Here is a 13,583-nt window from a genome sequence, read left to right as displayed (position 1 = left end):
AGCAGAACTGTATCGATTCTCAGCAAAGCCGATTTTTGGCCAAGGACATTGCTCTGCAGCCTTTCTATAATAGCACCAGCTTGGCTTTGTGGCTTTTTCCATATCCTGACAAAGTCCTTGGTGGCTCTTCCTGCCCAGCAGCACTGGATGGGTGTTTTGGCTGGGCTGGCACCCGGGGCTGGGTGGGATGCTCGTCCTCCTCCTCACCTTGGGGTCAAAAGGATGCAAAGCTCTCCCAGCTGGGAATGTTGGGAGGTATCAGGATGAGACCCCAGTGCTGGCTGGATCCCAAAAGTTATTTTTTCATGGAGTAAATATCCCTCTGAAGAGGGATATCTGAGATCCTAGCATGGAGATGTCAAAAAGCTGCATCCCTCTGACAGGGGATGTTAAAAACCTGGCACAGCAGCCACAGGAGCTGTGGTGGGGAACGAGATAAGGGTTTTCCTTGAGCTTCCCACACTGTCCCCCATGCATCCCTGTCCCTAAGGGATTATAAATGTGCCCAGCACAGGCTGAAGGAAGTAAAATGCATCAGTGGGTTTGCAGTTTGTCCTCATGCCCCATTCCCAGTCCCTCACTCCATCCTGGTCAGGATTTGGGGTGGGTGGTAGGGTTGGGGACACCTGCAGCAGTGGCAGTTGGGTGAACAGGAGTCATGCAGGTGGCTGTCCTGGGGAGTTCAGGCGTGGGCTGGGTTTGGGGGACAGGAATATCCTGGAGAGAGACCTCTGCTCCTCTCAGAAATGTCCTGGAGGTGCTTTGTCCCCTCTTTGGGTGCCTTGTCCCCTCATTTTGTCCCTGCAAGAGGAGCACAACCCTTTTCCTGCTCCCAGGGCACAACCACCCCGCGTGATCCCAGTTTTAGGATCAGTGTCTCCTGCAGTCTGGGACCATCCCTGTGCTGAATCCTCCTGCCAGTCTGAGGAGAACCTGGTGGCACAGATGGCATCTCCCTGGGCACATCCCCACTGCCATCCCACCAGGGCTCCCAGATTCCTGCCAGGAGGATCCCCAACTCCTGCAAACCCTTGGCTGCAACAGGCTGCAGCCTCTTCCAAACAGCTCGGCAAAATACAGTGGGATTTGTTTGCTTGGATTTAAATGGGTAAATTATTTGAATTTCTCCACCCCCAGGTGAATGATTTAGATGGCCTTGACCCCAGGCTGACTGCAGGGATTAATGTGGGATAATGATTGCTGAGGCTATCATTGCAGCAGGCATCATTAATTATCCTTATTGATTGGAGCTTTCAAAGATAAAGCATTATGCTGACTGGAAAATACCCTCTTCCTGCAAGGTCAAGGCTAAAATAGGGCAGCTAAATAATTGCATTAACAAACAAAGAAATAAAAATAACCTCTCGCTGAGTTGTGTAATTAAGATCCAATTACAGCGTTCGGCCCTGCTGGGGGAGCAGCCTTGCCTCGTGTGGGATGTGGGATGTGGGACAGGGGATGGGGGAGCTCATGGGATCCTGCCAGCCCCACCTGCAGCCCTGCCAGGGGCTGGGGGATCCCTCTGGAAATACTCCTGGGATGGGAAATTAAAAGGGTCAGATGGAGAAAATGATAAATGGCCTCAAGTGCTGTTCCATCACTTTGGGGTCAGAGGGTGGAGTTTAGAGCTGTCCTGGGGGTGTTGATGTCCCTCACTGTCCCTTTTCCCTCCTGCAGCATTCCTGACCACAGGGAGCACCTGGCTGCAGTTTGCTCCCATGTTTCTCCTGCATCCATTGCCCAGAGAAGCTGTGGTGCCCCTGGATCCCTGGCAGTGTCCAAGGCCAGGCTGGACACTGGGACTTGGAGCAGCCTGGGACAGTGGAAGGTGTTCCTGCCATGGCAGGGGTGGCACTGGGTGGCTTTGAGGTCCCTGCCAGTCTAAACCATTTGATGATTCCATGATGCCAGATCATCACTCCAAAGGAAAAATCCTCCAAATCCAATGCTTAAACCACCTTGGGTGGGAGGAGAGCAAGCCTTGGTCTCTGGTTCTGTGTGAGAGGGAAGATTCCCATCTCCTGCAGCCCACATGGGCTTTGGATCCTCACCAGTGTTTGGGGGGAGCCTGGTGAGCTGAAGCCCTACAAACACACGAGGTCAGAGTTAGTTATTAAAGCCCCAAGGGTGGCTCTGGTTTGGTGCAGGTGACTCCTGGCCCTGCCACCCCACGGCACAGCCAGCTGGGAATTACTGCTGCTCTTTGAGGAACGTTTGCCTAAAGGTCTCAGTTTATTTTCCGTTTTGTCATGTGCTCCGCTGCCTGATAGGATGTGATGTGAGGTTGTGAAGTGTGTTTCGAACTGAAACATTTTTTTGACATCCATTTAATTAGAATTATTTTAATTCAAACATTTGTCATTAGGAAGCAGACGATCTGGCACACGCTCCAGCAGCCCTCCTGCTCCTCGTCATTAGGAATTCTTAAACCAATAAAATAATTTATTTAAACACGAGTATCAATTTCCATTTAAGGCATTTTACAACTTGGGTTTGAGCTGAGGGAGCCCAGTCTATATCAGCGGGAAAGATCACCTCCTATCATGGAAAATTGCTCCAAATGTGAGGTTATTCATCCCTTACAATGGGTTTTGTGAAAGCCAGATTCCTGAGGATGGGAGCATGGGGTTGAGCACTGCCAGGGGGAGGTTTGTCAGGAGCAGGATCAGCTCCTCAGGATGTTTCCCCACTGGAAAAGAGGATGGGAATCTGACCATAAGCACAGGAACTAAGTGGTGTGCTGGTGCAGGGATCTGCCCATCCTGTGCCCTCTGGCACCCCGGTGAGGGATCCTGCTCCTGTCCCTGGCACAACATCAAATCCATCCCACGTGTCTTCCCCAGAGCCCTGCAGGAGCACCCAGAGGGTCTGCAGGGCCTGAGCTCACACCCTGACAGGATCAGAGCTCTGCTTCCTCCCGCTGCAGGTTCAGCCTCGAGGATTAACAGATGAGGCTGAAGACTTTTGATTTCCAGATGGTTTTTTTGCCGAGGCCATCCAGAGGTGCTGGAAGATGGAGCTGTGGTGGTGCTGATGGGAGCAGGCAGGGCTGGATGCTGCTTCTGTGCTGCCATGGGATTGCTGGCTTGGGCTGGGAGCTGTGCTGGCCAAGGGCCAGAGCCTGCCCTGACAGCTTCATTAGCCAGAGACAATCTTTGCAGAGTTAGAGGTGTCACGTTGGGTAATTAATACATCCCCAGATATGCAGATTTTCCTGGGCTTCTCAGCAGAGCAACCCAGAGAGCAGCACAGTGTGAGCTGAGGGGGGAATCTCTCAGAGAATTGTGCTGTTCTTTAGACTTATCACTCATTATAGGTTGCAAAAGGGGGGGAAAACTGTGAAAAGGCAACTCCGGGAGCAAAAAGAGTTTGCATTATTGTTCACCCTGTGAAAAGCGAGGTGCAGGATGTAAAGCACAGGGGGAAAGCTGCCAACAATAGACCCCATGGCAACAACAACTTCTAAGGGGGAGCGGGTGCTGCACATCCCACTGCCCCTTCCTTGATGTCGCTGCTGCAGCCCCGCGAGCCAGGCGGCCCCGTGGGGACAAAGGCCCCCTGCTGCCCGCCGCACAAAGGCAGCTCCTTGCCTCGCTCGGCACAAAGCGCCTGGCTGGCACACGGCACGGCTGCACCCCAAACCAGGCACAGGGGTGGCTGGCAGGAGCAGGGGCTGCAGGGTGCTGGGATGCAAGGGAGCCATGGGGGTCCTGTGCCTGTTAGAATGGCCCACAGTGCCCAGCAGGGAGCCAGCCCAGCTGGCACAGACCTGGTGCCAATTGGGGTCCTGTCCCAGTTAGCACAGACCATGACGCCCATCAGGGTGTCCATTGGGATCCCAGCCCAGCTGGCACAGCCCATGGTACCTGTTGGGATCCCATCCCATCCCCATGGCCCATGGTGCCCACTGGGATCCCATCCCCTCCCATCCCATCCCATCCCATCCCATCCCCTCCCATCCCATCCCATCCCCATGGTGCCCATCAGTTTCCCACCCCAGTTGTCACAGCCCATGATCAGCACCCTGGGGACATCACCCACACACTTCTCACAAAGGCACAACCAATTCCACACCCACTGTCCCCCATCTCCTCCCCTGCCCTTCCCTGTAAGAGCTATTTTTAGCTCTTTTGGGCTGCTGGTTCCTCTCCTCTTTGTCACCAAGCACAAACCACGGGGTTCAAACCACATTTCCCTCGCTGCATTAGCGAGAAGAGGAGTAATTTTGACTCAATTTTTACATGCAAAGGTCACCATTAGAAAGTCATCATTCAGCTGCTCCCAGGGCTGGGTCCTGCCTGCGCTGTCATTAGAGCAGAACTTCAGGAGGTTCTGCCTGAAATGAGAGGGTATTTTTAGCTGACAGAATCACAGAGGGAGCTGGGGGTGCGTGGGGAGATAAGGGCATGGCTTAGATTTCTGCCTTTACGCTCGCTGTCAGATTCAAAAAAATAAATCATAATTTTGATTTTCCACGTCCCTGAGGGAGAGATTGACAAGAGCATCCAGTGCTCATAATTGGATCATTCCTCTGGGAAAGTTGGCTCCTCCGCTGAAATCCTTACATGCTCTGAGGAAAATTGCTCTCAACGTTATTGAAAATATTTTAGGAGACTGAAGATTCTGGGGCCTTTCCAATGCGAGTGCTCCGGTCGGTCCTGCCAAAGGAAGACAATAATGGGAACCAAATCTGGAGAGCATTGCACTTAATTGGAGCCCAATCCCCTGAGCCAGGAAGGCCCACGACCCCCGGGGGCTCTGAGCCCTCTCTGCTGGGGACTCGCAGGAAGGAGCCACCAGGATGCCTTCCAGAATAGATGCCTGAAATAAATTATTGAAAATCTTTGGGGTTTTTATCTTTGATAATGAAAAATTCAAGTGTTTTGACGTGGGTAAGTGCCGGAGGGCGGGGCTGGGGGAGGTTGGTACAAAGCCTCTCCTGCTCAGTCCTTTTCATTGGTGCTGCAGGATTGTGGAGACAAACCTTTGGGGTGTGTTGGAGTGGTTCACAGCCCCTGTTTGCATCCTCAGGGGGATGAGGTTCCTTGCAGAGGTGCTCTGTCAGCCTCACCCTCCATCTGAAGGAGGTGGAAACCAGGTGGGGTCAGGCTTTTCCCTGAGAAAACAAGGGAGAGGAATAGAAACAACCTCAAGTTGCACCAGGGGAGGTTTAGGTTTGATATTGGGGAAATTTTTTTAATGGAGAGAGCTGTCAGGGTCTGAAAGAGGGCAGTATTGGAATCCCCATCCCTGGAGGGATTTAACAGCCCTGTGGATGTGGCACTTGGGGACATGGGGCAGTGGCCTTGGCACTGCTGGGGGATGGTTGGACTCGATGATCTTAGAGAGCTTTTCCAACCTGAAGGATTCTGGGATTCTGCAGGCTTCCAGAGAGTGCTGGAGACTCTTCATCCTTCCCTGTGGAACTGCTGGTGCTGTGCACGGCTTTACCCAGCTCACTTTCCGAGGACAGGGCTAAAAGGGAAGGTTTTGATGAGATATAGCCTCCCCTGCCTTCCACATAAATTAATTTCACAGTTTAATAAACTAACAGGTGGTTCCACTTCAGAGTGAGCAGATGTTACCCTGAACGAGCCGAGTCCCCCTCGCCATCCCCTCATCCCCCAGCTATTCCTTCCTTCCTACCTTCCCCTTTCTCCTCACCTCTTCCCTTTCCCCCTTCTCCTCTCCCTGATTTATGAGCAGCTCTGATATGAAATGTTTTGCCTGGGCTCTATGAATATTGATGATGGGGCTGTGCTGGTTTGAGCTGCATTCATAACTTTCTGCTCTTCCTAGGAGCATCCCCTCTCCCAGGCTCCAGCGCTGCTCTTCCATCCCCATTTATTCCGCGGAGTTTTCGGGAGGCAGCCCCATTTGTTAGAGCTGCACATTTGTCTTGGATTATCTCCCGAGGAGGAGACGATAAGTACTTACACAAACCTACGCCGAAATTAAACACACAAAACAAATGAGCCTGGCGTGTTCACATTCTTTCATTTCCAGGGATAATGCCCGGGAGGAAACACTTGTGTGACCGCAGATGGAGGATGGGTTGGGAGCCCCAGGAGGGGTTGGGCTGCTCTCTTTAGAGGAAAGCTCTCCTCTACTTCCCATATGGAGAGAAAAAATGATAGCCCTGCTAATGGCTGGGGCACGGCTGGGCACCGATGGGAAGGAGGAGGTAGCTGGGGATGGAGGGAAGACTGGAAAATAATAATGGGAAATGTTTTGATAAGAAGCGTTGTGGTCTTATACAAATATTCCAAAACTTCTGGAGCCCATTTATCCCCAGATTGAACCCAGATGACAGCAAGCTGCTCGCATGGGCTGGAATGTGCCTCCAACAGACACCCAGTCCTGGGCTGGGGACCCAGGGGGGGACATGGGGGCAGCCCTGGGTGGTTCCCACCCCCCTCACCTCCTCCAGAGCCCCAAACATCCCTGTCTGACCATGGCTGGGCACTCCTGCACCCCTGGGATCTCCTTGCAGTCACTCACATCCCTCCTGTGGTAAAGGAGAGGTTTCCAATAGGGACACAGAGTCCTGGAAATGGTGAATGGAGCATGGAAAGCACCTTAAGCTTTTCAAAGGCTGGAAAGGCAGGTCCCTGCCCAGCCCACACCAAAATCCAACAGCAGCCTGGCACCTCCCTGGGCCTTGGAGAAGATCTAAACCAGAACAACTCAGCGTTTCCACTTCTCCCTTGACCACCTTCCTTTTGCCTCCTCTTTCTCCAGCAGGCACCACCATTGAAATTTCCTTTATATCCCTCCTAAGCTGCTTCTGATGTTCAGGAACAAGTGGCAATAAAAAGTGTTAAACACTAATCCCTCATTTCCTCCTGGAAGCTCTTGAGTGTGATCCTGGTGTTTATTTTCCCTGGAGCATCCAGCCACGTGCTTGAAGGGCCACAGCACCGTTCCCTGCTGGGGTTTGGCTCTTTACCTCTGCACGGGCAAAGCCTGGAACTTGTAGTTTTAGTGCAAAAGTCAGCAAGAAAACCCAGAGGCACTGGGTAAGATCCATTCCTTTGCCAGCAGTCACTGCTGAGCATTCCAGAAGGATGAACCCTAAACACTGGAGCACTCCAGCCATTTCTTTGCTCCATCCAGGGAAAATTTCCAAGGAAAGGATTGTCCAGCCTGGCACAGCTGCCCAGGGCAGTGGTGGAGTCTGAATCCCTGGAGGGATTTAACAGCCATGTGGATGTGACACTTGGGGACGTGGGGCAGTGGTGGCCTTGGCAGTGCTGGGGAATGGTTGGACTAGATTTTACATTTTTCCAACCTATGCAATTCCATGATTTTATGATTTTGTGGGCTGGTGTTGGCCCCAGAGGCCTGGGCTTGTTGCACAAACAGCGTTGGCTGATCAGAGCAGCTCCTGGAGAGCATCGATAGCAATCGGCAGCAGCAGGAATGAACTCGGGATGTGTAATTCCCATCCAGCAGGAATAATCTTCAAAGTCCTGCTGGGGTGCTTTTTGGACGACAGCAGAGTTTTCCCTGCTGTAAATGGGATGCGAAAGAATTAACTGAAGTTGGAATGTTATTGTTTGTGTCAGACTCTGTTAACCACGTTAAAACTATATATAATACTTCAATTTCCTATGTCAAAACTCTCTAATGGGCAATATTCCGAAATCAAAGTCTTATGGAGCGGTTAATCTTCCGCATGGACAACGCCAAGTTTAAATCCAGTCCAAATGCCACTTCTCAGTCACAGCTTTAAAGGATTATAAATGATTATAATGGTATTTGTCTGCTTGCCTGATACATAAGTTCACGTCAATGTTATCTCGAAAATTGACATTCGGTTTCATCTCGGAGGTGAGAGAATAAACTGTTGACTACCAGCTTCAGAGAGGAAAATGGATTAGCTCTAATGTAATTAGGGCTCCATTCACAGATGATTATTTTCGGCGGGCGCACAAACGGTGCTGATAAGGAGCGAGCTCGGCGGGGGCGGCCGGGGGAGGCTGGGGATGGATTTGCTCTTTATTCTGCATGGGGTGATGGGTCCTGTGTGCAGCTCCTGCTCCAGACCTGCACAGGGGTTGTGCAGTGCCCAGGGGCATGGGGCTCCCACACTTGGATTTCCATGATTTCCATGATTGCCATGATTTCCGTGTGGGTGCTGATGGGGATGAAGGTTTGCTGCCAGGCTCCCTCTGACAGGTCAGCTCTTGTGAGACTGAATCTCTGCTTTGGTGCTTTCCTGTGTCCTGTCCCAGTGTGCCAACTCTGACATCAATGCCAACTCCAACCCCAATGTCAATGTCAGTGCCAAAATCAACACCAGAACCAACACCAATGTCAACACCAAAGTCAATGTCAACATCGACATCAACACCGATGTCAAAATCAACACCAATGCCAAAATCAGCACCAGAACCAACACCAACACCAATGTCAACACCAACACCAATGTCAACATCAACACCAATGGCAAAATCAGCACCAATGCCAACATCAGTGCCATGGTCACTGCCATCACCACCACTGTGATGGTGTCCTCCAGCTCATGGCTTTTAAGTCCTTTCAGCACTCCAAAGACAACTAAAGCCATGGTGCCTTTTTAATCTGTTCTTTTTCTGTGTGACACTTTAGCTCTTAAAAAATACGTGAAAGAATAAGGATTGTCCCCGAGGATGAAGGAACAATGGGAAGCAGTGATGATTTAATGAAAATAAATATATTAATCTGTATACACTGGTGCTAATACAAATGCTTTGTGAACAGCATGAAAGATTTTGCATTATTTTCAAAAAAGCACAAAACTCTTTTCTTTTACATTTAAAACTCCATTTAATTTTTAAATCACATGATAAATGGTGGCAAATTGAACTTTATTATGAATTCATGAACGCAGTTTAATACAACTGTTCTCTCTGGCCTTTGTGCTTTAAAGACAGTCCATTCTGCCACGATGTCATTTTTTAATGTGCCAATTCAGTGATGATGACCCGTGGCTTTGCTGGCTGCAGGTGCCACGCTCTGTGTCCAGCCTGGTCCACTTTGAGATCACAACTGTGGAAGAACTTCTGCTACTTTCCCATCCCTTGGATTGGCAGGAAAGACCCTCATGCAGAGAGCTACAGGGGAATTATGGAGTGGGGATTATTTTGCGAAGACAATGCAAACTCTGAGGCGTGAATGTCAGTGCAGCGACTCTCCGGTGAGGAGCCTTTTCCTCGGCAGCCTTGGCAGCTGACAATGGCCCAGCCAGCCCAGCCAGCCCAGCCTCCAAGCCAGGCTCCAGGGAGCCAGCCCAGGAAACGCCAAGACGTCTTGTTTTGGGCACTGAATTGTTCTGTTCCTGCATCAACCCAGCCAAGTCCTCCTTATCCCCCTCCTGCCACCCTCAGCAATGGCAGCTCAAGGACAGGGCTGTTTGTCCCCCCCATCCCCCTGTCCCCATCACGGAGCCACCAGAGGAGGTGACATCTGCACATCCAATACTCACCTGCCATGAAGAATATTGAATCCCCCACTCTGTTGGAGGATTAACAGGAGACATCACACTGGCTTTTCAACAGAATAAAAAATGGACAGATAAAAATTGTTAAAATCATGATGGGGATTAAATAGGTCTGTGCAAACTACAGAAATGCAATTGGTAGCTGAAAAATGTGTGTGCACACTCTGGGTGTTTCTGTGGGCAGAGCAGAGTCTGTGCCTGCAGGAAAAGGATGCCCAGTCCTGAGCACAGCCCCAGCTCCTGCACTGGGCTGAGATTTCTTGCAGAGACTTTGGCAGTAAAATAACCACAGCTACTCGGAAAAACTTTTCCTCTTCTTGCTGGATACCCCCTAAATTTAGAAGAATTTCAGATGGACAAATTAAAAAGTACATTTGAGATAAAATACACAGTCAGAGGCAGATTTGAACTCCAGATCTAACTCCAAAACTACTTGCATCTTGACATGGCACAAAGATTTACTGTGCTCATGATTATATCCTGTAGGTAGCAGCTCTGCAAGTGGGAAATAATTCAGGCAGGGATGTGGAAAGGGAATAACTTTTCTTCTGAGTGCTGAACTTCAAGAGCAGCAGCTCAAAGCTGAAGCCCCACTGTTTCCAGTACTTGAAGGGGGCTTGTAACAAAGAAGGAAAGCAACTTCTTACACAGGCAGATGGTGATAGGATAAGGGGGAATGGCCTTAAAATAAAGGAAGTGAGATTTGGGTTAATTATTAGGTAGAAATCCCTCCCTGTGAGGTTGGGGAGGCCCTGGCACAGGTGCCAAGAGAAGCTGTGGCTGTCCCTGGATCCCTGGCAGTGTCCAAGGCCAGGTTGGACAGGGCTTGGAGCAGCCTGGGACAGTGGGAGGTGTCCCTTGCACTCAGGGACTGTGGGGTATTAAACAATGAGCCAGCAGCAGTGCAGGGTGATGGTGATCATGATGATGATGATGTGCATTTGGGATCTTGGCCCTTCAGAGAGCTTTTCCCCTATTTTGCTCACTGAAAATGATATAACCATACATAAAATAAACTCTCTTAGCCCCTTTCTTCATGCACCAGGAAATGCTCTGTGAAGGCCCTTCATAAAAGGCCTGTCCCACCTTCTCAGATTTAATTATAAAAATACTTGAAACACAATAGTCCTTCACATGCAGGGCTCATTTTCTAATTGAGTTTTGATATGGATACACACCCAGGAGACCCTCTGCTGATGCACACAACAGATGGAGGGACTGAGGCCTCTCTCTCCTCTCCCTGCAGCCCAGGCACAGCAGGAGGATGGGTCAGATGTCCGGGATCATCTCTCCAGCCCCTCCTGCCCACAGGACATGGAGCTGGTCTGGGTGCAATGTGGGGACCCTAAAGTGTCCCCAGGGTGGCCAGGGGGGAACTGGGCAGGGTGGGAGCTCCTGGGCACTGCAGCACCTCCTCTTCCCTGGCAAGGATGTCCTTGAGCCTCAGTGAGCGACCTGTCACCAACCCTTCCCCACCTAGTTAGGCTACACCAGCAAAATTAATCCTGGTTGTATTTAATTTATTTTTATTGATTAAATTTTATTTATCAAATACATAAAATTAAATTTTATTTAATTCATTTAATCCTGAGCAAAGGTTTAAGCACTGAATTGGAGGCTGAGCCCAGGAGGTGAGCAGTCCCTGCCTTGCACCAGTGCAGTGCTGGTGGGCAGCACTCCGAGGGGATGACACCCCGTGATGAATTACTCACTCCTCTAACATTGCCCAGCTGGAGTGGCTGCAGCAAGCCTTCATTTACTATTTATAAACCTCTCCAGCTGTATTTTGCTAGGCAGAGCAGCTGGCTCGTTGCGGGAGTGTGAAGGAGGGGATGTTAACAGGTTGGCTGGTGGGACTCTGGAGAGCGTTTGCAGTGGCACAGGAAGGAGTTCATGGGCAGGACAGATCTGAAAATCCTCCTGCAGCCAGGCCAGGGCTGCAAACCCCCGGGGCCAGGCTGGTGAGGGGGATCTGGATGGCTACCTGTTCAAAGATGATATTCCTGCCATGATTATGGTGAGAAAACAGCTCGGGAAGGCAGAGCCCAGGGCTGGTGGTGCCAGCCTGGCACCCACTATGGGAATGGGGAAAATCCTTCATTTTTTCACCCTCCTTTTTCACTGTCCTGCTGAACTCCAGCCTGGGCAGCTCCCCCATGTGCTCCTGCTCTCCCACCTCACCCCTGGCAGTGTGGGATGTGGTCCTAGGTGGGGACTCATGGAACTGGGAGGTCCCCACACCTTGGGGAAAAACCCACAGAAAACCAGCAAAGCCCAGCAGAAATAGAGGCAAACCCCACACACACATTCCCTGGGTCAGAACCACACGAGCTTTGTGCAATTGCTTTGTGCTGGGTGACACATCCCCACGCTCTGCATAGGCTTCTCCCACCGCTGCTAATGCAAACATTTAATTTTGATGATTTATAGCACAGCTATAAAAAAACTCTGGATTACGCTTTGGAGTCAAGGTCTCAGCTCGAGAGCACATTTTTATGGAGTCAGCATCTCTGTTTTTAAAAGTTATACTTCAATATTAAATATGACTTTTTTTTTCAGCAAGTCAATAAAATCCCTTTAGAGCAGATAATAAACTCATTTCTTCTGGGCTGGCTATTGTTTCTAGCCTGGGTCATATCCTGAAGCCTTTTAGGCTGTTCTTTGGTTTCTCTGAGGAGGAATTTTGAGTTCAAACCCTCTCAGGTACTGCCCAGGCAGGAGCAGAGCCCCAAACCAAGCCTTCCCTCATACAGGCTCTGTTCCTCAGTGCAATGTGCTTTGCAGAAGGAACCACCAAAGTGTGGCATAATAAGTTCTCTAAGCTCTCTCCCTCTCCCATGGCTGCTCCTGGACCTAAAACCCTGCCTAGCCCAAGGAGCAGCAGGAGAGAGGGAATTCTTCATTGTGGGGTCCTGCCTTGGGGCTGAGCCCATTGCTGCAGCTGCTGGGGCTCATCCTCACCCTGTCCATCCCTGTCCCAGGGCATCTCCATCCCATCCTCATCCCACCAGGATCCCCAGTGCACCCCTGTGAACACCCTAATCCATTCCCTGTCCCATCCTGACCCCATTCCCCATCCCATACTTTCCCATCCCCTCTCCCCTGTGCCTGGCAGCAGAGCTGGGCTGGGAATGGGGCTGGGAATGGGGCTGGGGTGCAGGATCCTGCACCAGGGTCACATCTCTGGACTGCAGGGAGATGCCCACAGCGGGACAGTTGATGGCAGCAGTCCCTGCAAGAGACAATCCATGTCTGGGACTGGGTGGAATTCCTATGGAGCTGCTGTACAATAAAACACAACTTCTGCCTTTAAGGGCAGACACGTGTTTTATGTCTTTACTGCTCTGAGAATTACCCTGTAATCTTATTTATTTTCTAATACAAGTTTCTGTGGAAAAGGGTATCATAAGATAAATAGAAATTAACTGATTATGAGGATTGTCATTCTTTAAGTACATATTTATCGGGCCATTTGCTCATTCTCTGCTAATATCTTGACATAAGAGTGTCAAATTAAACACTCCCCAGATTAGGATAATACCCAGCACTTTTGTAGCTTTCCTATCTGATTTGCAAAGCTTTCTTCTCCACAAATGCACTTGAAGTTGGTGCTTTACAGGGCTTGATAGAATTCATTTCAGGATTAATAAGCCTTCTCTGAACCATTTAACAAAATCTCTGCAGCATCCTAGTCTTGAATGGGGAATAGATTCCAGAGAGCGCTTTAATTAATTTGTCTAATTAATGGGGGGAAATGGAAGTTGGTTCTTAGCTGCAAATTGGTTCACGTTCAAATGTCAGCAGAGTTCCAGGGGTGGCCCAGCCTCACTGCCAGCTCTCAGGGTTATCTGGGGGTTCAGCTGTACACGAAATTCAGCGTCTGGGCCCACAGAGGCTCTAATTGCTCTGGCCACGCTGCCTTTGTGCAGCCATTCATCCCAGCCCCGCTTATCTTGTCATCCGCGCTGTCATTAGCGGCGTTTGAATGCATTAGTGACCCAAGGCAGGTTGGGCAGGCGGCGATTAGGGCGGCAGGGCCTGAGTGATGCTTGAAATACTGGAATTGTTCTGCTCGTTTCTGTCCAAACACGAGGCTGAG

The 13,583-nt window shown here is 50.3% G+C and overlaps 1 long non-coding RNA gene across 1 annotated transcript in view; it reads left to right on the top strand.

Annotated features, from left to right (window-relative positions):
• The first annotated feature begins 1,737 nt into the window (after positions 1-1,737).
• The window catches only part of LOC146433032 (uncharacterized), a 119,736-nt gene continuing 107,890 nt past the window's right edge, over positions 1,738-13,583 (top strand). The window contains exon 1 of the long non-coding RNA XR_014853975.1: positions 1,738-1,828. This is a non-coding gene — a long non-coding RNA (uncharacterized LOC146433032). The remainder of the gene's footprint in view (positions 1,829-13,583) is intronic.

Source organism: Lichenostomus cassidix, chromosome 9 (genome assembly GCF_008360975.1).
Source record: "Lichenostomus cassidix isolate B80296 chromosome 9, HeHo_3.0, whole genome shotgun sequence".
In the NCBI taxonomy this organism is placed as follows: domain Eukaryota; kingdom Metazoa; phylum Chordata; class Aves; order Passeriformes; family Meliphagidae; genus Lichenostomus; species Lichenostomus cassidix.
The sequence above is the reverse complement of the archived record's forward strand: the minus strand, read 5'-3'. Positions and strand labels throughout refer to the sequence as shown.